The sequence below is a fragment of the Bos indicus x Bos taurus genome, chromosome 3 (genome assembly GCF_003369695.1).
Source record: "Bos indicus x Bos taurus breed Angus x Brahman F1 hybrid chromosome 3, Bos_hybrid_MaternalHap_v2.0, whole genome shotgun sequence".
NCBI classification, from domain to species: domain Eukaryota; kingdom Metazoa; phylum Chordata; class Mammalia; order Artiodactyla; family Bovidae; genus Bos; species Bos indicus x Bos taurus.
Window position 1 is genome coordinate 44,124,563 of NC_040078.1, and position 25,067 is coordinate 44,149,629.

At 38.5% G+C, this 25,067-nt stretch overlaps 1 protein-coding gene across 1 annotated transcript in view; it reads right to left on the reverse strand.

The window, feature by feature from the left end:
* The window catches only part of PLPPR4 (phospholipid phosphatase related 4), a 55,138-nt gene that overhangs the window by 24,132 nt on the left and 5,939 nt on the right, over window positions 1–25,067 (reverse strand). The window lies entirely within an intron of this gene.

Below are 25,067 nucleotides of genomic sequence, written 5' to 3' on the forward strand. Positions count from 1 at the left end.
TACCGTCCATGGGGTTGCAAGAGTTGGACATGACTTAGTGACTAAACCACCGCTACCAGTCCCCTTGGGCTATACAGGTGGATCTGTGGTAAAGATCTGTGCCTGTCAAGCAGGAGAGGTGGGTTCCATCCCTGGGTCAGGAAGATCCCCTGGAGAAGCAAATGGCAACTCATTCCAGTATTCTTGCCTGGAGAACCCCATGGACAGAGGAAACTGAAGGGCTACAGACTATGGGATAGCACATAGTTGGACACAACTTAGTGACTAAACAGCAGCAGTAGCAACCAGCCCCCTAAGCACTATAAGCCAATGGGTCGCCCCTTTTGATTGAGACATAATTGACATATATCAACATATAACATTATATTAATTTCAGGTATGCAACATAAGGTTTAATATTTTTATATATATTGCAAAATGATCCCAATAAATTTAGTTAACATCCATCACTACACATACTTAACAATTTCTTTTTTATGATTAGTACTTTTAAAATCAACTCTCAGCAACTTTTAAACATACAATACAGTATTATTACCTATAGTCTCTATATGAACATTACAACCCCAGGACTTACTTGTCTTATAACTGAGTATCTGTGACTTTCAACCCCCTTTACCCATCTTGCCCACTGTCATTCCCCACCTCTGGCAACCACCAATCTGTTCTCTATTTCTATGAATTTGATTTTTTATTGCTGTTGTTTCTTTGATTCTACATATAGATGAAATCATATGATATTTATCTTTCTCTGGCTGACTTATTTCACTTGGCATAATGCCTTAAAAATCCATCCATGTTGTCTCAAATGTCAGTATTTCCTTCTTTTTGAAGGCTGAATAATATTCCATAGTATATATTTACCACATTTTCTTTACTTCTTCATCCATCAGTGGACACTTAGGTTGAATCCATGTCTTGATTACTGCAAACTATGCTGCAATGAATACAGTGGGGCATATATCTTCAGTGGGGCATATATCTTTTCCAGTTGGTGTTTTAGTTTTCTTTAGATAAATACCTGGAAGTGGAACCATGGGATCATGTGGCACTCTTATTTTTAATTTTTTTAAGAAAACTACTGTTTTCCACAGTGGATGCACAGGTTTCCATACCCAAACAGAGCACAATGGTTCCCTTTCCACCACATCCATGTCAACACTTGTTATTTCTTGTCTTTTTGAGGATAATCATTCTAATAGGTGTCAGGTGATACCTCATGTGGTCTTGATTTACATTTCCTTCATGATTAGTGATATGAGCATCTTTTCCTATATCTATTGCCCATTGTATATCTTCTTTGGAAAACTGTCTATTCAGATCCTCTGCTCATTTTATAATCAAATTGCTTGGGTTTGCTTGTTTTGGGGGAGGTTTTTTTTTTTTTTTTCTGGCTATTAAGGTGGTGGTGTTGTTTAGTCACTAAATCGTCCCTGACTCTTTGCAACCCCATGGACCATAGCCCACCATGTTAGCCTCTGTCCATGGGATTTCCCAGCCTAGAATACTAAAGTGGGTTGCCATTTCCTTCTCCAGGGGATCTTCCCAACCCAAAGATCAAACACACGTATCCTGTATTGCAGGTGGATTCTTTACCACTGAGTCACTGAAGAAGGCCCTATTAAGTAGTATGAGTCCCTTATATGTACTTTGGACATTGGCCCTAATTATAATAGATTTTGTTGTTCAGTCGCTAAGTCATTTCTGACCCTTTGCAACCCCATGGACTGCAGCACACCAGGCCTCCCTGTCCCTCACTATCTCCTGGAGTTTGCCCAAGTTCATGTCCACTGAGTTGGTGATACCATTATAATAGATAAATGATTTATAAATACTTTTTTACATCTGATTGGGCTTCCCTCATAGCTCAGTTGGTTAAGAATCTGACTGCAATGTGGGAGACCTGGGTTCAATCTCTGGGTTGGGAAGATCCCCTGGAGAAAGGAAAGGCTACCCACTCCAGTATTCTGGCCTGGAGAATTCCATGGACTTAGTCCACGGGGTAGCAAAAAGTCGGACACGACTGAGCAACTTTCGCTTTCACTACATCTGATTGGCTGTCTTTTCATTTTTTGATGGTTTCCTTTGCTGTGTAGAAGCTTTTTAGTTTGCTGTAGTCCTATGATCTTCACTCTTACCCTGTAGCAGTCAAATTCATTTCTACCTAGGGTTTTTGCATGTGCCATTTCTTCTTTCTTTTGTGCTCTCCCCCAGCTCTTTGTCTGAATGGCTTTTCCTTATCATTTAATGATGACTTCTGTATCATCATTAAGAAGGTAGTCATTGATCCATCTTTCCCTCTACCCCCATCATCATCTTTTCATTTCTTCATGACATTTATCATTAACTGAAATTGTCTTGTTGATTTAACACTTCACTTATTTATTTTTCTTCTCCCCTCATCTCCCACTGAAATACATGCTCCATGAAGTGAGTCTGCCAGTGTTATTTATTGCTGAGTCCCCAAGGTATAGAATTATTCCTGGCACATGGTAGGCATGCAATATATCATTTCATAATTTAATAAAACAATAAATGCCTGTTGATAAATGACTAATTGAATAAACAAGCAAATATTAATTCATTACAATAACTAGACTAGAGTTACCAGATTTAGCAAATGAAAATACATCACTCAGTGAAATTAGAATTTCAGATAAGCAATAAATCACTTTTAGAGTGGTACCCATGTAATATTTGGGAAATACCAACGTTAAAAATTGTTTATCTGAAATTCTAATTTTACTGGATGTCCTCCAGTTTGTCTGCTAAACCTAAACTAGGCACAATTTACTTTCTACACTTTGTGTCATAGATTGAATTATTCATTCGTTCAACCTACAATGTGCCAGGTACTATGTGGGTCCTTACTATGATATGGCAAACAAGACATGGGCTTGGTGATTAAGGATCATAAGCTTACTTAGACATCTGTTCTCAGCTAGAGAAAACTACTTCAAATATAATGTCCAATGCTAGGTCTTTCAGAATCTGAAGACACAGATTTCTACAACATTGAAAAAATTATCTATCTTAAGGCTTACTTACTAGTGGAGGATACAGTATTTATTTAACAAAGCAGATCAAGTTTTGTTAAAAAAAATATTATTGACCATCCACAATATCTGGTCATCTGGTTTAAAAATAAATAAATTTACAAGACAGTATTATGTCTTCTATTCCCAATATAGTTTTTGTAATGAGGTGAGAAGTTTATTGGAAAAATTAATAATGTATGAAACTAATCTGGCATTGTCTTTCTGTTTTTCAGATGGGTGTTTTTCAATAGAGAGAACAAAAGCCTGTAAAAACACTTACATTTTTCTTATTAAAATCCATGACCATTTGACCACTCTAACTATCTGGTCATTCCTCCTCACCATTTCCCTCTCCTGTAAGAAGTAGTAGCTTCCAGACTCAACCAATAAATCAACACTTTATGGTCTATGTGCACAATTAAGGTTTTTCCATTTAAATTAAGTTAAATATATTCTATCTTTAATTCAACAAATACTTTAAATATCACTCAATATGACAGATAATTTTCTGTTTTTGAAATTTTAATTAATTTTATTAATTTTAATTCATCTAATTAAAAACTTTCAATTATGACATAAGTGCTATTTGGGAGGTATGTATGCTAAACAATTATTTATACTTTTCGGATAGATAAGCTCAGTATCCTCTAGCAAGTAGAAGTGGTTGGATTTCGAATCCACAAATTGTAGCCACAAGGTCTTCTTTCTTAAACATAGCTCTGTGCTTCATTTCCAAAAATGGGAGTAGAGTTTTAGGATCAGTTCAGTTCAGTTCAGTCATTCAGTCCTGTCCAACTCTTTGTGACTCCATGCACACCAGGCCTCTCTGTCCATCACCGACACCTGGAGTTAACTCAATTTACTAAAACTCATGTCCATTGAATCGATGATGCCATCCAACCATCTCACCTTCTGTCGTCCCCTTCTCCTCCCGTTTTTAATCTTTCCCAGCATCAGGGTTTTTTTTTTATTATTATTATTTTTTAAATTTTATTTTATTTTTAAACTTTACATAATTGTATTAGTTTTGCCAAATATCAAAATGAATCCGCCACAGGCATACATGTGTTCCCCATCCTGAACCCTCCTCCCTCCTCCCTCCCCACACCATCCCTCTGGGTCGTCCCAGTGCACCAGCCCCAAGCATCCAGTATCGCGCATCGAACCTGGACTGGCAACTCGTTTCTTACATGATATTCTACATGTTTCAATGTCACTCTCCCAAATCTTCCCACCCTCTCCCTCTCCCACAGAGTCCATAAGACTGTTCTATACATCAGTGTCTCTTTTGCTGTCTCGTACACAAGGTTATTGTTACCATCTTTCTAAATTCCATATATATGCGTTAGTATACTGTATTTATGTTTTTCCTTCTGGCTTACTTCACTCTGTATAATAGGCTCCAGTTTCATCCACCTCATTAGAACTGATTCAAATGTATTCTTTTTAATGGCTGAGTAATACTCCATTGTGTATATGTACCACAGCTTTAATGAGTCAGTTCTTTGCATCAGGTAGCCAAAGTATTGGAGTTTCAGTTTCAACATCAGTCCTTCCAATGAACACCCAGGACTGATCTCCTTTAGGATGGACTGGCTGGATCTCCTTGCAGTCCAAGGGACTCTCAAGAGTCTTTTCCAACACCACAGTTCAAAAGCATCAATTCTTCAGCACTCAGCTTTCTTTATAGTCCAACTCTCACATCCATACATGACTACTGGAAAAACTATACCTTGACTACATGGACCTTTGTTGACAAAGTAATGTCTCTGCTTTTTAATATGCTGTCTAGGTTGGTCATAACTTTCCTTCCAAGGAGTAAATGTCTTTTAATTTCATGGCTGCAGTCACCATCTGGAATGATTTTGGAGCCCAGAAAAATAAAGTCAGCCACTGTTTCCACTGTTTCTCCATCTATTTGCCAAGAAGTGATGGGACCAATGGCCATGATCTTAGTTTTCTGAATGTTGAGCTTTAAGACAACTTTTTCACTTTCCTCTTTCACTTTCATCAAGAGGCTCTTTAGTTCTTCTTCACTTTCTGCCTTAAGCATTGTGTCATCTGCATATCTGAGGTTATTGATATTTCTCCCGGAAATCTTGATTCTAGCTTATGCTTCCTCCAGCCCTGTGTTTCTTATAATGTACTCTGCATATAAGTTAAATAAGCAGGCTGACAATATACAGCCTTGACGTACTCCTTTTCCTATTTGGAACCAGTCTGTTGTTCCATGTCCAGTTCTAACTGTTGCTTCCTGACCTGCATATAGATTTCTCAAGAGGCAGGTCAGGTGGTCTGGTATTCCCATCTTTTGAAGAATTTTCCACAGTTTATTGTGATCCACACAGTCAAAGGCTTTGGCATAGTCAATAAAGCAGAAATAGATGTTTTTTCTGGAACTCTCTTGGTTTTTCAGTGATCCAGCAGATATTGGCAATTTGATCTCTGGTTCCTCTGCCTTTTCTAAAACCAGCTTGAACATCTGGAATTTCATGGTTCACGTATTGCTGATGCCTGGCTTGGAGAATTTTGAGCATTACTGTACTAGCGTGTGAGATGAGCATTTTTTGGCATTGCCTTTCTTTGGGATTGGAAAAAGCAGCATATCTGCTTTTTAATATGCTGTCTCGGTTGGTCATTGCTTTTCTTCCAAGGAGTAAGCGTCTTTTAATTTCATGGCTGCAGTCACCATCTGAAGCGATTTTGGAGCCCCCCAAAATAAAGTCTGCCACTGTTTCCACTGTTTCCCCACCTATTTGCCATAAAGTGATGGGACCAGATGCCATGATCTTCGTTTTCTGAATGTTGAGCTTTAAGCCAACTTTTTCACTCTCCTCTTTCACTTTCATCAAGAGGCTCTTTAGTTCTTCTTTGCTTTCTACCCTAAGGGTGGTATCATCTGCATATCTGAGGTTATTGATACTTCTCCCGGCAATCTTGATTCCAGCTTGTGTTTCAGCTCACCGTTTCTCATGATGTACTCTGCATATAAGTAAAACAAGCAGGGTGACAATATACATCCTTGACATAATCCTTTTCCTATTTGGAACCAGTCAGCTGTTCCATGTCTAGTTCTAACTGTTGCTTCCTGACCTGCATACAGATTTCTCAAGAGGCAGGTTAGGTGGTCTGGTGTTCTGAAATACAATTAGCATCAATGAATGGGGGTACTGTTTAATCTGCAGTTCTGTTTAAATAAGAGTTTATATTTGCAAATCTGTAGTTAACAGTAAGTTTCACTTAGCATAAACATTATCTTAGAAATGTGGTTTCAATAAATTTATAAAAAATTTTCCTCCATTAATTTGAATGTCAAATATTTAACCAGATTTGATGATCCACATTCTTCCCTTGATGCCATTAGTTCATATTTTAGGGCTTCACACATGTTTTAAACAGGAGTCATGTTTGAGATGGTCGTTGCTGTTATACATATTAATAATAATACACTCCTCAAATGTCACCTTTCCCACTTGCCTTACTTGGTAATCCTTTTTGAGAGTAATTTCCTCTTTCTTAATTTCCCACTACTTTGTCTTTGGAAATTTCTACACACTGTTCTTTATTACAGTTCTCCAATGAAAATATCCTTAAGATGGGGCCTAAGCTTATTCTCTTTAATATTTAAACTAATAATATAATATCATAATGTCTTTCAAATATATATGCATATATATTATAAATAAATATATGTGAAAATAATTTCCTTCATTGTTAATATTATGCAGTTTAGCCTTTTAAGACATTAGCCTCCTTGAAATGGCTAATATTTCCAGTTTTTATAATCTGTATATCTTTCTATCCATATGTTAATATCTTTTATATAGTTCTATTGAAGCATGTTTCAAGACTTTCATCTGTCTTCAAAATAAGAATCATATTTTCATTCCCTTTTGATATTTGTTTCTCTGACTTTTTAAAAAAGGTATCTTTTACTCTTTGCCTTTTATATCAATTTTGGTTTTTAAGAAAGATATTTGAACAAAATACTTATTAAAATATTTGGGATAAAAGTAATTTTAGACATCATTTTCCTATACTGTATTTTACTACTGGACAGTGTAATGGATTAAATGGCAATGTTTGTTTCTAACATACTTATCTTCAAAGATTATTTTTACCTTTTTAAGTACACAACAATAACTTTCTTTTGAATGTAAGAAATTTAACAGACAGTATGTGCTGACTTTGGCATATAGAATTGATATATATACATAAAATGATATATATACATAAAATCACACAGACAGCTTTCGGTTGCATTTAAGATGAGATTTAAAAAGACATTTTAAAAGTCTTATACAGTTAAATATTAAGAATTTTATTCTCTAGTTATGTCAGACCAAAGGAAAAAAGTGTGAACCACACTATTTTTATGCAGCAATACAGAGAAGGGAAATTATCTGAAGATTGGGAAAATGGTTTTCAAAAGGAAAAGATTGATTTTTATAATTATCCTCTGATACAAGTCTTGTGAGTAAAAATAATAGGGCAATTTTTAGAGAGAAAATTATAATAGTTTAGAGAACAGAGCAAACAAAAGAAATGTGTTTCAAAAGATGATGTTTACTAGATAATATTGATTTTTCTGATGCCAACTTGAAAAAGACAAATACAAGATGTACATCAATGTTAGTGAAACATTTTATGGAATCTATCATGACATTTTATCTAGGTCAAATAGCTTGCTTGTTTTTAGCATCTTGATAATAACAAACTTTTCTCATTCAGGGAGTTCACTTGCTCTCAGCCTACAGACCTATCAATTCCATTCTTTTCCTTTTACACGGACATGGTAAATTTGGAGTCCACTGAGATATTCATAAACTGGTGGGATTATGGTAACAAAAGGTCAGTTACATACATTGTATCCATGGCTCATTTATTTATTCATTCAACAAATATCTATTGAAGCCTACTAGTTCGAGGCATTGTTCTACATCCTGGGAATACAGCTGCAATAAAAGACAAAGTCCTTATTCTGATGAAGATTTCATTCTTTCTGAAGAATGCAGATAAAATTTAAAAATTACAATATTAGCAAGAAAACATATTATAAAGAAGACAAGACAGGGGGCTGTGGTAATTGCCTGTATTGCTATTTTAGATCAAGGAAGACCTACCTAGGTAAGTATCTTTAAAACAGAGACCTGAGTGGGCAAGAATGAACTAACCATATAAAAACCAGGTAAAAGGCATAGTCAAAAGGAAAGCTAAAGTCAGAGAGGTGGATTTGGGACCAGACTTCGCAGAACATTGAAGTTCATGGCAGGCGTTCGTATTTTATTCATTCAAAGTACATTTGGAAATAACTTTGGAGTGTTTAAGCAGAGATGTAGTAAGACTCAAAATATATTTTAGGAAGATCACTGTGGTAGTTGAGTTGAGAATGATTGTGATGGGTCAAAGGTAAAAGCAGGGTGAAAATTAGAAGGCTCTTCAAAACCCAACAAATACTTATTGAGTGCTTAATATGTGCTAGGGCTTTCTAGGCAGCACCAGTGGTAAAGAATCCACCTGCAAATGCAGGAGACATGGGTTCTATCCCTGGGTCGGAGAGATCCCCTGGAGGAGGAAATGGCAACCTGCTCCAGTATTCTTGCCTAGGAAATCCCAGGGACAGCAGAGCCTGACGGGTTACAGTCCATGGGGTCGCACAGAGTTGGACACCACTGAAGCGACTTAGCACTACACATAGCACACAACACTGAGACAAAGAGATGCTGGCAGATTCTGGATATAACTTTAGAGACAAAAATGACAGGGCTTGTTGATGAGCTGGTTACTGAAAAGGAAACAATAAAGGTTGATTTTAAGGATTTGAGGCTTGAGTGATTGGGCTAGGGGGTGTCATTTACTAGGATAAGGAAGGCTGGGAGAAGCTTAACTAGGAGGAACCTAAGGTTTTGTTTTGGAAATATTAAAACTGAGATGCCTCTCAGGTATCAAAATACCAAGAAGAGAGTAAGATGCCAATCTGGGTCTAAAGAGAGTCCAAGGTTGCAGGGAGAAAGCTGCATATCATTGATACAGGATGATTTGAACACCATCACCTTCAGTTTTGAAAAATACCACTTGCACAGGAAACTTCAAACTTAAATTAACTTGGTTTTGATACAAATAATGTCACAAGAATCCAAGAATCTAATTGAGTATATTCATACCACTTATATGCAGGAGATAATTTAAGAGAAAAAGAACATTTTTATTTAATAACAAACTTTAAATGTTAGACTCTGAATGAATTCAAGTATCCCCCAATCATACAAAATATGAAACTTAAAACATATATTTATTCAAATGGAATTTAAACTGGAAGAAATATTAGCAGATGAAAGTAATTTTATTAAAACTGGTGGCCAATAAGAACGTGGTCATAGGTCAGCACACAGTGACAGAGTTTTCCATTTCCTATAGCGCAATCTTTAATGATATCCCTCAGAATTTTTGCTGTATAGTTAATAGAGATAAATATTTCCTTTAAATACTGAAAAATAATAATAACTAGTAATATACTATAGGGCTTTATGGTTTATTTTCAACATAGTTGTAGCATATTTAGGTTAACTATAATGAACCTTAAGAATACAGATCATGAAAAGAATACTAACACTTGTAATGTCACTAAGAGTAGGTCAGAATGTGTCTATAACGTATTCAAGGTCTAGAAATCTAAACAAGTTTTCACAAATAGAATGGATGTGGCTTATGTCAATGACATGCATTGATACAAATTAAAACAGGACAGTGTGACTGAGGGAAATCAATGCTGACTGCAGGACCAGAAAAATTCAGTTTCTTCCCTCAATTATTCCACTAGCTTTTGGACTTCCCTGGTGGCTCAGTGGTAAAGAATCCACCTGCAATGCAGGAGATGAAGTTTTGGTCCCTGGGTTGGGAAGATCCCGTGGGGAAGGAAATGGCACCCACTCCAGTATTCCTGTTGGGACAATCACATGAACAGAGGAGTCTGGTGGGCTACAGTCCATGGGGTCCCAAAGAGTCAGACACAGCTGAGGAACTGAGCGCATACACAGCTTCTGGGATTTGGAGCAGGTCACTTAACCTTTCTAGGTCTTATTTGTCATCAGTGAAATGGGGGGCTTCTAATATTGTCATCTAGATCTAAAATTTTCTATGTGCTGTCATGATGTAAAAATCATCCCTCACACTTCTCTTACTATGACATATAATGTATGAGATTTTTTTACCTCTATTCTCTATAATTTGTTTCATCCTCCATAATACTTCAAGTCTAATTTTTCTGGAATTCACCTCTAATCATGACTTTCATGATGCCATACTAATTACTAAATAAAATGCAAATTTCCCAGAATAACCTTTTGTATTATACATGATCTTTCATATTACAACTTCCATCTGCCTTCCTTGTTTAATTGTGCTCTGTACCTACTCTTCACTTGCTCAACCACAAACACTTATGACCCCCTTACATTTATGTCCCAGACAGACATGTTCAAGTCTCTGATTTACATTTTCACATTTGCTTCCCATAAAAACTATCCTCGTAGAGGTTGAGATCACGTAATTTTTTCCCCCTGAAACCTCCCTCATAGTCTCCAGCCAGAACTGAAGAGTTTGCCTCATGTGCTCATATATATCTTTATTGTAGGACCTGTTAGTCTGCCTTGGATTGTAGTTATTTGTATATTATCAGCCTTTGGTAGGCTGCAGTCCATGGGGTCGCTGGGAGTCAGATACGACTGAGCAACTTCACTTTCACTTTTCACTTTCATGCATTGGAGAAGGAAATGGCAACCCACTCCAGTGTTCTTGACTGGAGAATCCCAGGGACGGGGAGCCTGGTGGGCTGCCGTCTATGGGGTTGCACAGAGTCAGATACGACTAAAGCGACTTAGCGGCAGCAGCAGCCTTTGTCTTAAGATCTGGTACTACAAAGTAAGACCTTTGTAATTCATACAGTGCCTTGAAAATTTTGGGTGTCCAATAAAATGCTTGCCGAATTTAATTGAAAGAAATCAGGATATTACTATTAAATAAACAGAAAACATGGGCAGTTTGTTAGTAGTACATAGACTGTGTTGAGGACCTAGGTGAAAGATACTAGGCTAGTTCTATAATAGAGTGCTGCATTCAGTTCTACAGCCCTATATACCATCTATTGGTATTCCCAATTTACAGATGAGAGAACTGAGAGAGGTCACATAAATTGGCCAATGGTCAAAAAGCAGGTAAAGGGGATCACCCAGATTCCTACCTAAGTGCCTAGGTGTAGGAAAAATGCTCTAAACTGCTTTGTTCCTAGGTCTCAGACTGCTTTCCTTCTTGATATTGCTGCTGCTGCTGCTGCTGCTGCTAAGTCACTTCAGTCGTGTCCGACTCTGTGCGACTCCATTGACGGCAGCCCACCAGGCCCTGCTGTCCCTGGGATTCTCCAGGCAAGAACACTGGAGTGGGTTGCCATTTCCTTCTCCAATGCATGAAAGTGAAAAGTGAAAGTGAAGTCACTCAGTCGTGTCTGACTCTTAGCAACCCCATGGAGTGCAGCCTACCAGGCTCCTCCATCCATGGGATTTTCCAGGCAAGAGTACTGGAGTGGGTTGCCATTGCTTTCTCCACTTGATATTGCTACAATGGCTGAAATTCTCAAATGGGAAGAGGGTGTTGCAGAGGAAATGTGCAGTATGAAAAAGCTCCCCCTTCCTCTTAACTCTTAAATACTCCTAACAGTTTCTCTGTGGACTTTATCACTCAAACATGAAAACTGCTTCTTTTGGGCAAATCTAGTATCTATCTTTACTAGAGCTCTCTTCATTTTGTTTCAGAAAGAATATATTGAGCACTTCTTCCTAAAAAAAAAAAAAAGAAAGACTATATTGACTTTTTATTTAAACATTTCCCCATAAGTTTTCTGGGAACTTAAGATAAACTTTAAGATGAAGACCCTGCTCAAGATAAGGTGAACAGCATGCCTGGATTCTAAGTACAGGCCAATTGTAAGAACCCAATCTGTTAAATTCCTGGAAGCATGAGTCCCATTACACCCTGCTGCCGCTTTGGTACATGTCACCACGGCCATCTGGCACTAGTCTGGTGCTTTTCAGGAAAGAATAGCCCCAGGCTTCAGTGGAAATGCCAAATCAGAGGACAGAAGTTCAAGATGGCCATGTGTGCAAGAGGTTTAATGACACCCAGAGCAAAGGGGTGCCAGGCACTTTTGAATCATGCTCTTAATTATATGGTATTCTAAGGTCTTGATTATTTTTTTTCCTGTGCTGTTTTCTCCAATGTTATTATTTTTTTAATATTTAAAGAACTTTAATTATATCTTGGACATGGTTGACTTTCATCTTCACTTCTATTTTCCATAGCAAATGACTTCAAGTACAAAATATGAGGAATTGGCACATCTCAAGCTCCCCAGATGCTTTCCTATCGTGTTGCCTTTGGATCACTTTCTCTATCTGCACAGAGATGGCCCGATGAATGCCTCTGACATAGCAATTGTCATTTGGGATGGCAGTTGTTCCTTTACTTTTCTCTCTTACTCAATGAAGAGATCCTGAGAGCAGGGAAATGATCCCATTCACTTCTCTATCCAAAGGGCCTAGTATTAGGGGAGGACCTGCCCTACTGGGTAAACTTGATGTACAAAATTAATGCATATATGGATGATTTGAATAGAAATGTCAATGTTTACATGGTTCTTATAAACGTAGTTAACTTGACTAAAGAAAAATCCCCAAGTTAAAAGACCCTTGTTTACTTCTACTGTAGAAAATGCTCCTACTGTGAATTTCTAGAATTCTAATAATTTTTTTCAACATTACAGAACACAAGAAGCTCAAATTGAGTGCTTCAAATAGTAATGGTAATTAATAGGAAAGAGAGAACAAACCTAATATATATGTTACGTTTGAGGAGGAAAATGTTTTGTATGTCTTTATGAAAAGTGAAAGTCTGTCACTAAGTTGTGTCCGACTGTTTGCAATCCAATGGACTGTAGCCCGCCAGGCTCCTCTGTCCATGGGATTCTCCAGGCAAGAGTACTGGAGTGGGTTGCCATTTCCTTCTCCAGGGGATCTTCCCGACAGTGACTGAACCTGGGTCTCCTGCTTGGCGGGTGGATTCTTTACCACTCAGCCACCAGGGAAGACCCCTTATATTTTCATGCCCAAATATAAATTACATCTGTACAGATCTAAAAAGACTAGTTAAAATCACCGTGATCTAACAGTGAAGTTTAAATAATGGTATGTGGTTGTTTTATTGGGGTTCCCTGATAGCTCAGTTGGTAAAGAACCTGCCTGCAATGCAGGACACCCCGGTTTGATTCCTGGGTCAGGAAGATCCACTGCAGAGGGATAGGCTATCCACTCCAGTATTCTTGGGCTTCTCTTGTGGCTCAGCTGGTAAAGAATCAGCCTGCAAAGCAGGATTCTTTTATTATGTGGGTTGTTTTATCACCTGAATATTGATCTAGCATTAAGCTTGGAGTACTAAGCTTTGTAGTCATCAGCTTTAACCCAGGGATGAGGGAGCCTGGTGGGCTGCCATTTATGGGGTCGCACAGAGTTGGACACGACTGAAGCAACTTAGCAGCAGCTTTAACCTCAGGTTCTGATTTGCTCCTCTTACATAATTACACAAGTATATGTACTGTCTTGGAAAGCATTTTGTTCTTTAAAGCTAATTTGAGACTAAGATCTGAGGCTGGAGACCTGACTTTCAATTCTTAAAAGTAATTGCTTTGAAATATTTTCTTCAGTTCAGTTCAGTCGCTCAGTCGTGTCCGACCTCTTGAGACCCCATGAACCGCAGCACGCCAGGCCTCCCTGTCCATCACCAACTCCCGGAGTCCACCCAAACCCATGTCCATTGAGTCAGTGATGCCATCCAACCATCTCATCCTCTGTCATCCCCTTCTCCTCCTGCCCTCAATCTTTCCCAGCATCAGGGTCTTTTCCAGTGAGTCAGCTCTTCACATTAGGTGGCCAAGGTATTGGAATTTCAGTTTCAATATCAGTCCTTCCAGTGAACACCCAGGACTGATCTCCTTTAGGATGGACTGGTTGGATCTCCTTGCAGTCCAAGGGACTCTCAAGAGTCTTCTCCAACACCACAGTTCAAAAGCATCAATTCTTCAGCACTCAGCTTTCTTCATAGTCCAACTCTCACATCCATACATGACCACTGGAAAAACCATAGCCTTGACAGCTGTAATTTCTTTGCCCATAGAACATATACCTATCTTTTAAAAACATGGGTACAAATCACAGCTTAGTGCTACTAATATGTACCAGGTATCATTTAAAGTTCATACTTTTACATTTCTGAATTCATCTGAGCTTCATAACACCTGTCTGATGAAGGTACTATTACTATCCCCATCTTACAGATGAGGTAACTGCAACACAGAAGTATCACATGGTTTATACAATGTTATACAGTTTGTTAACTAGATTATAAAATCAAGAAATTTAGTATTTGAGTTCATGTTTGTATGCCAACTACATTTTGCTAAAAATGTTTACCACTGACCTTACTCTCCAGCAGAAATTGAGAAATAGCAGAAAATAATATAATGCACATTTTTTCTTTGTATACTATGAATGTCATCCTACAATTTCTGCTGTGAGTGGTACTCCTAAAAAAAGTAAGATATTAATAAACACAGATTAAATAGTAATTTTTTATCAAATAGTATTTTTTGATTCCCTGGTGGCTCAAACGGTAAAGAGTCTGTCTGCAATTTGGAAGACCTGGGTTTGATCCCTGGGTCAGGAAGATCCCCTGGAGAAAGAAATGGCAACCCACTCCAGTTCGTGCTTGGGAAACCCCATGGACGGAGAAGCCTGGCAGGCTATAGTCCATGGGGTCACAAAGAGCCAGACACAACTGACCGACTTCACCTTCACTTTCAAATAGTATTTTAACTATTAGTGTAATTATTTTATTCATATAGAAAATCATATATATTTGGACCTGAATAGTTTAATAAAAGAACACATAGTATTTTGGGATCCAACACATATGTCTTAATATCAAATGAAATAGGAAGTAATGAAAAAGTGGAAAAATATTAAATGATGTCAGAGTAATAAAAGTAACTAAAAGTTCTGTATTTGAGATATGGAATAAGAGAAACAAATTTCTGATTTTAATATTTACTGTGACAATCCTAAATTATATACACATAAATTATTGACTTTGAGACATCAATATTTGTAAACTACTTCTTTTGAGTTGTTTACTAAGTTAAGTATCAAATTTACCCTTGAAACATTTTATTTTATGTCATACTAACTTCAAAGTTTATTCAAAATGTAGTTTTTACCACGTTCTTTAACCATTTTTTAAATTGAAGTATAGGTAGTTTATAATATTGTGTTAGTTTCAGGTGTACAGCAAAGCGACTCAGTTATATATGTGTGTGTGTGTTCTTTTTCAGATTACTTTCCATGCTGAAGATGCTGAAGTTGAACAAGACCTTTTAAAACTAACACCCAAAAAAGCCTCTTGATGAAAGTGAAAAAGGAGAGTGAAAAAGTTGGCTTAAAGCTCAACATTCAGAAAACGAAGATCATGGCATCTGGTCCCATCACTTCATGGCAAGTAGATGGGGAAACAGTGGAAACAGTGTCAGACTTTATTTTTTGGGGCGCCAAAATCACTGCAGAGTGTGATTGCAGCCATGAAATTAAAAGACGCTTACTCTTCGGAAGGAAAGTTATGACCAACCTAGATAGCATATTAAAAAGCAGAGACATTACTTTGCCAACAAAGGTCCGTCTAGTCAAGGCCATGGTTTTTCCAGTGGTCATGTATGGATGTGAGAGTTGGACTGTGAAGAAAGCTGAGCACCAAAGAATTGATGCTTTTGAACTGTGGTGTTGGAGAAGACTCTTGAAAATCCCTTGGTCTGCAAGGAGATCCAACCAGTCCATTCTAAAGGAGATCAGTCCTGGGTGCTCTTTGGAAGGACTGATGCTGAGGCTGAAACTCCAATACTTTGGCCACCTCATGTGAAGAGTTGACTCATTGGAAAAGACTCTGATGCTGGGAGGGATTGGGGGCAGGAGGAGAAGGGGACGACAGAGGATGAGATGGCTGGATGGCATCACTGACTCGATGGATGTGAGTTTGAGTGAACTCTGGGAGTTGGTGATGGACAGGGAGGCCTGGCATGCTGCAATTCATGGGGTTGCAAAGAGTCGGATATGACTGCGCAACTGAACTGAACTGAACTGAACAAGATACCGAATACAGTTCTCTGTGGTATACAGTGGGTCTTTGTTGTTGATTATATATATATATAGTGTGCATCTAATAATCCCAAACTCCTAGTTTATCTCCCTTCACTCAGCTATCCCCTTTGGTAACCATAAGTTTGTTGTCTAAGTCTATGAATCTATTTCTGTTTTGTAAATTAGTTCATTTGTACATTTTTTTAGACTCCACAAATGAATGATGTCATATGGTATTTATCTTTCTTTTGTTACTTACTTCACTTAAAATGATAATGTCTAGGTACATCCACACTGTTGCAAATAAACCATTTTATTTAAGGACTATAAAAGTTTATGTTTTGTATTATGTAATAACTAATTAGTTTATCTAGCAAATGGTTATTGAGTGTTTACCATGTGCCTGATATATTTCATTCAATCCATAAATTTTCCAGAGAAGGGATCTAATCTACTATGGGAGATGATAATTCAGCAATATATCATTAGCCACTGTCTTTTCAACCTTGTCTCCTATATAATTGTTGTTGTTGCTCAGTTGCTAAGTCATATCTGACTCTTAGATCATATTTAAATGCACATTATAGGCCCACCTTCAAGATTAAAATCTTTCCAAGGCTGCTTAAGACCTTATTTACTTGAATATATCTATAAAAGGGATTGATGAATAAGATATTGAAGGGGGGCTGTTAATGTGGGGCATTAATAACTTTTTCCAACATCCTAAGGGTATGATTAAATTAAGTATGATTGTTATGTGTTTCATTGTGAGATACACCAAAAAGTCAAATTATGAACAAAATATATAAAAGAAATAAAACCTAATATGGGATACAAATATATCTCACAAACACATTTTATTACTAACAAATCAAATAATTTATTCTACCATAGCAACAATAAAAAAATGTCTTTGCTGGCATGTGTACTTTATATCAAATAATTTTCTATGAAAATTAAAACTACAAGTTCTTTGTTTAAATATGCCTCTCTTTGAAGTTGCAAATCTCAAATAATTCATAGGTATGCTCCAGATCATAAATGAGCATAAATGTAATTAAGAATGAGGACTTATATATCTTAGAGATTGATTCAATCTTAATCTTCATCACAACTTGTTTTTCATATATAAATGTCTCCACTGGTTGAGAAAAAAAGTTAAGAAAAACAGTTATGTTCATAACTATTAGTCTTATTTTACTCCATCCATTCAATAGAACTTTATTGAAATTCTACCATAGATTAGAAGGTATGCCAGTAATGATTCCATACTATTTCCATTAATTTAACCAAAAGGCATATAATCATCAATATTTATTAAACGAATAAATGAATTTTCATAAAAGTACAAACAGAATACACTCTGCTATTTTACTTTGGCACCCATTTTGGTGTATATTTAATATAAGATTGGTTCCTTTTAGACCATTCATGAAGGCCCAGTTTCTGAGGCATGAATAGAACTTAATTAAATGACGATTTTACCATCAAAGCAGTCCTACAGCACAGGCTTTGGTGAGGACATTAAATTGTAGACAATACATCCATACATATTTCCATGGTTATTACTCACAAACAACTGTCCACTAAATGTACTGATAACTTGTTCACCTTTTCCTGAAAATACATCGATTTTTATTACCTTTATTTCTACTTCTCTTTAATTTGTACCTAAATGGCCTAATGTCAGTTTTAGCAGAATGTGCAGAAGCCATCTTGATTTCAAAACCAAGCCCAAGGTGTCCCTGGAGCCGAGAGCAGGAAGGGTTCCTTGTTGGCATTCAGTTTTTTTGTGGCATAAGATGGCAGAGTAGAAGGGACTGCGCTCATCTTCTGCGAGAACTCCAAAACTACAACTCGCTGCTGAACAACCCTCAAATGGAGAATGTTAGGTCCCATCCAAAAAAAAAAAAATACTCCACATCCAAGGGCAAAGGAATAGCCCCAGAAAGACGATAGGAGGGGCAAAATCGAGTTTAGAATCAAACCCCTTACCCACCAGAGATGCTCAGAGGGCTCAAACAATGCTTATGAGCACAAGGACCAAGAGACCCCACAGAGACTGAGCCAGAACTGTGTTTGAGTGTCTCCTGAGAAGGTCAGCAGTGGCCTGCCACAGGGGCAGGGACTCTGGGTGCAGCAGACCTGGCTATGGTGTAAGCCTTCTTGGAGGCGGTTGCCATTAAACCCAACATAGAGCTGCCAGAACTTATACAGGACTGGGAAACAGACTCTTGGAGGGCATAAACAGAAACTTGGGTACACCAGGACTCAGGAAAAAGAAGCAGTGATCCCACAAGAGATTGACCCAGACTTGCCCGTGATTGTCCACGAGTCTCCGGTGGAGGTGTGGGTCAACAGTGGCCTGCTGCAGGGCTGACCCTGCACTGAGTGTGACATGCCTCCATGGGACCTTTTCAAGGAGGTAGCCATTATCTTCATTAACTCCACCATAGTTTGGCCTCAGGTCAAACAACAGGGAGGGAACACAGCCCCACCCAGGAAGCTTCCATAAGCCTCTTATCCTTATCCATCAGAGGGCAGACATATGAAAACCACAATCACAGAAAACTAACCAAACTGATCACATGGACCACAGCCTTGTCTACCTCAATGAAACTATGAGCTATGACGCGTAGGGTCACCCAAGATGGACAGGTCTTGGTGGAGAGTTCTGACAAAACAAGGTCCACTGGAGAAGGGAATGGCAAACCACTTCAGTATTCTTGCCTTGAGAACCTCATGAACAGCATGAAAAGGCAAAAAGATAGGACAATGAAAGATGAACTCCCCAGGTCAGTAGGTGCCCAGTATGCTACAGGAGATAAGTGGAGAAATCACTCTAGAAAGAATGAAGAGATGGAGCCAAAGCAAAAACAAAACCCAGTTATGGATGTGACTGGTGATGGAAGTAAAGTCCAATGCTGTAAAGAGCAATACTGCATAGGAACCTGGAATGTTAGATCCATGAATCAAGGCAAATTGGAAGTGGTCAAACAGGAGATGGCAAGAGTGAATATCGACATTTTAGGACTCAGTGAACTAAAATGGACTGGAATGGGTGAATTTAACTCAGATGACCATTATATCTACTGCTGTGGTCAAGAATCCCTTAGGAAAAATGGAGTAGCCATCATAGTAAACAAAAGAGTCTGAAATGCAGTACTTGGATGCAGTCTCCAAAATGACAGAATGATCTCTGTTCATTTCCAAGGCAAACCATTCAATATCTCAGTAAGCCAAGTCTATGTCCAAAACCAGTAATGGTGAAGAAGCTGAAGTTGAATGGTTCTATGAAGACCTACAAGACCTTCTAGAACTAACACCCCAAAAAGATGTCCTTTTCATTATAGGGGACTGGAATGCAAAAGTAGGGAGTCAAGAGATACCTGGAGTAACAAGCAAATTTGGCCTTGGAGTACAAAATGAAGCAGGGCAAAGGCTAACAGAGTTTTGCCAAGAGAACGCACTTGTCACTGTAAACACCCTCTTCCAACAACACAAGAGAAGGCTCTATACATGGACATCACCAGATGGTCAATACCAAAATCAGACTGATTATATTCTTTGCAGCCAAAGATGGAGAACCTCTACACAGCAAAAATAAGACCGGGAGCTCACTGTGGCTCAAATCATGAACTCCTTATTGCCAAATTCAGACTTAAATTGAAGAAAGTAGGGAAAACCACTAGACCATACAGGTATGACCTAAATCATATCCCTTACAATTATACAGTGGAAGCAACAAATAGATTCAAGGGATTATATCTGATAGACAGAGTGCCTGAAGAACTATAGATGGAGGTTTGTGACATTGTACAGGAGGCAGTGATCAAGACCATCCCCAAGAAAAAGAACCACAAAAAGGCAAAGTGGTTGTTTGAGGAGGCCTTAATAGCTCTGAAAAGAAGAGAAGTGAAAGGCAAAGGAGAAAAGGAAAGATATACCCATCTGAATGCAGAGTTCCAAAGACTAGCAAGGAGAGATAAGAAAGCCTTTCTCAGCGATCAAAGCAAAGAAACAGAGGAAAACAATAGAATGGGAAAGACTAGACATCTCTTGTGGAGAAGGCAATGGCACCCCACTCCAGTACTCTTGCCTGGAAAATCCCATGGGCGGAGGAGCCTGGTAGGCTGCGGTCCATGGGGTCGCGAAGAGTCGGATACGACTGAGCGACTTACCTTTCACTTTTCACTTTCATGCACTGGAGAAGGAAATGGCAACCCACTCCAGTGTTCTTGCCTGGAGAATCCCAGGGACGGGGAGCCTGGTGGGCTGCGGTCTATGGGGTCGCACAGAGTCAGACACGACTGAAGCGACTTAGCAGCAGCAGCAGCAGCAGCAGCAGCAGCAGACATCTCTTGAAGAAAGTGAGAGATACCAAAGGACTACTTCATGCAAAGATGGGCATAATAAAGGACAGAAATGGTATGGACCTAGCAGAAGCAGAAGTTATTAAGATGAGGTGGCAAGAATATACAGACAAACTATACAAAAAAGATCTCCATGACCCAGATAACCATGATGGTGTGATCATTCACCTAGAGCCAGCCATCCTGAAATGCAAAGTCAAGTGGGCTTTAGGAAGCATCACTTACGAACAAAGCTAGTGGAGGTGATGGAATTCCAGTTGAGATATTTCAAATTCTAAAACATGACACTGTGAAAGTGCTGCATTAAATATGCCAGCAAACTTGAAAAATTCAGCAGTGGCCACAGAAGTGGAAAAGGTTAGTTTTCATTCCAATCCCAAAGAAAGGCAATGCCAAAGAATGCTCTGACTACCACACAATTGCACTCATCTCACATGCTAGCAAAGTAATGCTCAAAATTCTCCAAGGCAGACTTCCAGAGTACGTGAACAGAGAACTTCCAGATGTTCAAGCTGGATTTAGAAAAGGCAGAGGAACCAGAGATCAAATTGCCAACATCCACTGGATCATCAAAAAAGCAAGAGAGTGCCAGAAAAAACATCTGCTTTATTGACTATGTCAAAGCCTTTGACTGTGGATCACAACAAACTAGAAAACTTAAAGAGGTAGGAATACCAGACAACCTTACCTGCCTCCTGAGAAATCTGTATGCAGGTCAGGAAGCAACAGTTAGAATTGGACATGGAACAACAGACTGGTTACAAATGGAAAGGAGAACATCAAGGCTGTTTATTATCACCCTACTTATTTAACTTATATGCAGAGTACATCATGCAAAATGCCAGGCCAGATGAAGCACAAGTTGGAATCAAGATTGCTGGGAGAAATATCAATAACCATAGATATGCAGATGACACCACCCTTACGGAAGAAAGCGAAGAAGAACTAAAGAGCCTCTTGATGAAAGTGAAAGAGGAAAGTGAAAAAGTTGGCTTAAAGCTCAACATTCAGAAAACTAAGATCATGGCATCTGTACCATCACTGCAAGGCAAATAGATGGGGAAACAATGAAACAGTGAGAGACTTTATTTTCTTGGGCTCCAAAGTCACTGCAGATGGTGACTGCAGCCATGAACTTAAAAGATGCTTGCTCTTTGGAAGAAAAGCTATGACCAACCTAGACATTAAAAAGCAGAGACATTACTTTGCCAACAAAGGTCTGTCTAGTCAAAGCTATGGTTGGATGTAAGAGTTGGACTATAAAGAAAGCTGAGCACCGAAGAATTGGTGCTTTTGAACACGGTGTTGGAGAAGACTCTTGACAGTCCCTTGGACTGCAAGTCCAGGGACCAAACCAGTCAATCTTAAAGGAAATCAGTCCTGAATATTTATTGGAAAGACTCATGCTGAAGGTGAAACTCAAATACTTTGGACCCTTAATGAGAAGAACTGACTCATTTGAAAAGACCCTGATGCTGGGAAAGATTGAAGGTGGGAGGAGAAGGGGGTGACAGAGGATGAGATGGTTGGTTGGCATCACTTCTCAATGGAAATGAATTTGAGTATGTTCCGGGAGTTGGTGATGGACAGGGAAGCCTGGCTTGCTGCAGTCCATGGGGTTGCAAAGAGTCAGCGACGACTGAGCAACTAAACTGAACTGAATTGAATAGAAACCATCTGATGATAAGAAATAAGAAAGCAGTTATCGTCCCTATGATGATTTAGGTAAATGTATGTGATTTAAAAACAACCAAACAACCGACTATATAGCAAAGGAAACTCTACTCAAGCTCTATGGTGACCTAAATGGAAAGGAAATCCAAAAGAGAGGTGATATATGTATATATATATATAGCTAATTCATTTTGCTTTACAGAGGAAACTAACACAACATTGTAAAGCAAACACACTCCAATAACAACTAAAAAAAACAAAAAACAAAAAAAACAACAAAACAAAACAAAGACCCAGTGATGGACCTAAGAGGTGATTGATTCAGCGCCTAATTAAAGACTGGAAAAACACATTTACATCAATTTTGTCCAAAGAAAAGACAACTCATTCCAGTATTCTTGTCTGGGAAATCCCATAGAAGAGGAACCTGAGGGATCACAGACTGTCGAGTCGCAAAAGAGTCAGACACAATTTAGCAACCAAACAATAATAACCTTGGCTTTCACATTCCAAAACCCAGCTCACTGTAAGGAAATGACTCTATTCCATAGTTACATGGAAGTACATGTCTCAATTAATTAATTCTAGAAGAAACTAAAGAAAGCTGAGATGTTTCTTATTAGACATTTTACAGTAAATACAACCATTTTTCTTCTTGTGGTCAACAGAGGAAAACAGCACTACTTGGGCTTTAGACAATTCTTGTACCTGCATGAGTCTCTTAATTTGTTACTTAATTTGTAAAACAGACAATATCTACTCCTCTGTTGTATTAAAAGGATCACATGAAATAAGATATGTGAAAAAGTAACATTAAACTATAATGTAAATGGTTTTACCAAAGTAGGCTTCCCTGGTGGCTCAGTGGTAAGGAATTTGCCTGCCAATGCAAGGAGACCTGGGTTCGATTCCTGGGTCAGGAATATCCCCTGGAGAAGAAAATGGCAACCCATTCTGGTATTCTTGCCTGGGAAATCCCATGGACAGAGGAGCCTGATGGGCTACGGTTCATGGGGTCACAAAGAATCAGACACGTCTTAGAGACAAAAAAACAACAAACTGTAAACAAAACTCAGGTTATTTTGTCACTGATATTGTAAATTATATCCTCACTCCTTTCAATGTTTCTACTTTCCTTTCCTGTCTGTCAGAGACCTCATCGTGTCCCAAGAAGTCATTGTGAAATGATAAGTAGGCAATTAGGCAACGAGAAAGAAAAGTATCACTTACAATTTTATGATTTTTAGCTGTAAACATGCTTTTCAACAAGCCTAACAATTTGGAAAAGCAGAAGATCCATTCATAATTGCACTAACTTGCTAATGCAATGTGACATGAAATATATAAAGGTATTTAGATATAAAGTTCAAAAAGTGAACACAATTTGTTCATGTGTAGAATTATAATGACCTATATTGTATTATAATCCAGAGGGAAACCCTGTAATGTAAGGAATTCTAGAAATAGTATAATTAGAGAGGAGCACTAGAACAGCAGTGGGGAGACAGGCTGTATTCTTGTCTGATATTAACCATAGTGTGTTTTTAGGTAACTCAGTTAACCTTTTCAAGTTACAGTTTTCTCATTTGTGATAGGGGAATCAAACCAAGTGTTCTGGGAGTACATGACTTTATTACACCTAATTCAGCAACAAGACATTTCCTCATATTTTGTTGTTAATACGTTGCATGAGAAATAGCCTGTGATGTATACAAATGCAGGGAAGAAATCTTTGTGATAATATCTGTAACAGATTCCCAAAGTAAACACTAAAAATTGCACCCTTAATGCTTTTTATTTAACAAGCCAATTTAGACAACTCACATCCCTAAAGGAACGGCCATGGCTTGCTCACAGATTCGATGTCCATTGCCTTCACATGCCTTTTCTCCTAATCCTCCTTGGTCTAACCTCCCTCCATTTCTGTTCTATTAGGAATTCTTTCCTCTGTGCTCTATCATTCTCATAGACATACACAATCTATTTTTCTAAATTTTTTAAAATTCTGACTCTGCCCTCTCAGTCTACCCAAAGCTCCACGTTCACTCTTCGTTCACAGGACTCTCAAGGGTACCACCTGTGCTTTCCCAAAGGAAGCATCTTTTTGGGTAGAGCCCCTGTGCCGTCTACACATCTGTGTTAGAATTAAACCAGTTGCTCTCAGCAGAAGATAGCACTATCAAAGCCAAATTCAGTAGCTAAATGAAGAGAAAACTCTGTTCCACAGAGTAGAACCCCCACAAGACATCACCCACACACATGACTTCCAAAACCACAAAGCTAGCCAAGTCACGGGAGAGGTCTCCCCAACCCACTCCCTCGTTAAGGTTAGCATTATTCGAGTCATTGTGAGGTAGACTGGGGTAATGGTAATTCAAGAGGGAGATGGACAAGCACCCGAATCGTGGCTCTTCACTTAACTGCTGTGTCCCCAGAAAGACATTTAGCTCTTTGAGTTACAACTTATTGATTTAAAAAATACAGATAATAATGCCTTCTTGATAGTGTGCTGTGCTGTGCTTCATCGCTCAGTCGTGTCCAACCCTCTGTGACCTCACAGACTGTAGCCTACCAGGCTCCTCTATCCATGGGGATTCTCCAGGCAAGAATACTGGAGTGGGTTGTCATGCCCTCCTCCAAGGGATCTTCCCAACTGAGGGATCAAACCCAGGTCTCCTGGATTGCAGGCATATGCTTTACTGTCTGAGCCACCAGGGAAGCCCATGAACACTGGAATGGGTAGCCTATCCCTT